This window comes from Ovis aries, chromosome 8, assembly GCF_016772045.2.
Source record: "Ovis aries strain OAR_USU_Benz2616 breed Rambouillet chromosome 8, ARS-UI_Ramb_v3.0, whole genome shotgun sequence".
Taxonomy (NCBI): Eukaryota; Metazoa; Chordata; class Mammalia; order Artiodactyla; family Bovidae; genus Ovis; species Ovis aries.
This window is the reverse complement of record NC_056061.1, coordinates 23,935,466-23,935,809: the sequence shown is the minus strand read 5'-3', so window position 1 is coordinate 23,935,809 and position 344 is coordinate 23,935,466.

Below are 344 nucleotides of genomic sequence, written 5' to 3'. Positions count from 1 at the left end.
TGTTTTTCTTTTGGCTGTTATTATTATTCATTTCATAGCACAAATCTTACTGAAATACATCTTTCATATAAGGGTATTAAAAATGATAGGCACTGGGTGTCAAAAATACTAGATAAATGGCTGCTTTACTAGTTTCTTCTTAATTGGCACATACTTCATCATTCAATTATCCAATAAAACACCTGACATCTGCCAAGCACAGGCTCAATCACAGATATACAAATACCCATAAAGGCTAGATCAAGCCTCAAGGTTGGTGTCTCTGGGATACAGCAAATCGAAATGTCCCAATTTATGGTTACAGTATGAAGTTGAACTGAACATACTGATGCAAGTCTAACTTA